This window comes from Arachis duranensis, chromosome 6 (assembly GCF_000817695.3).
Source record: "Arachis duranensis cultivar V14167 chromosome 6, aradu.V14167.gnm2.J7QH, whole genome shotgun sequence".
NCBI classification, from domain to species: domain Eukaryota; kingdom Viridiplantae; phylum Streptophyta; class Magnoliopsida; order Fabales; family Fabaceae; genus Arachis; species Arachis duranensis.
The window spans coordinates 62,846,461-62,846,922 of record NC_029777.3 but is presented as its reverse complement, the minus strand read 5'-3'; positions in this window follow the sequence as shown (position 1 = coordinate 62,846,922).

Sequence of the window (462 nt, the reverse complement as noted above, 5' to 3'; positions counted from 1 at the left end):
TGGGTCCGACTTGTTTCTCGGTTTTCTCGCTTTTGCTTGTATTTTTAGCACCCCATAACCGATTTCTTTGTGTTGGTCACCTTCTAAGTTATTTTTGTAATCCTCTTTCTTGGACTTTTGTCAGGTCTCTTTCAGGGATTACTTTTATAACTTTCGTTTTGTAGGAGACCGACTTTGTTAGGTCGATCTCTTCTAAGTTATTTTTGTAATCCTCTTTCTTGGACCTTTGTTAGGTCTCTTTCAGGGATTACTTTTATAACTTGTCTTGTAGGAGACCGACTTCGTTAGGTCGATCTCTTCTAAGTTATTTTTGTAATCCTCTTTCATGGACCTTTGTTAGGTCTCTTTCAGGGATTACTTTTATAACTTGTCTTGTAGGATACCGACTTCGTTAGGTCGATCTCTTCTAAGTTATTTTTGTAATCCTCTTTCTTGGACCTTTGTCAGGTCTCTTTCAGGGAT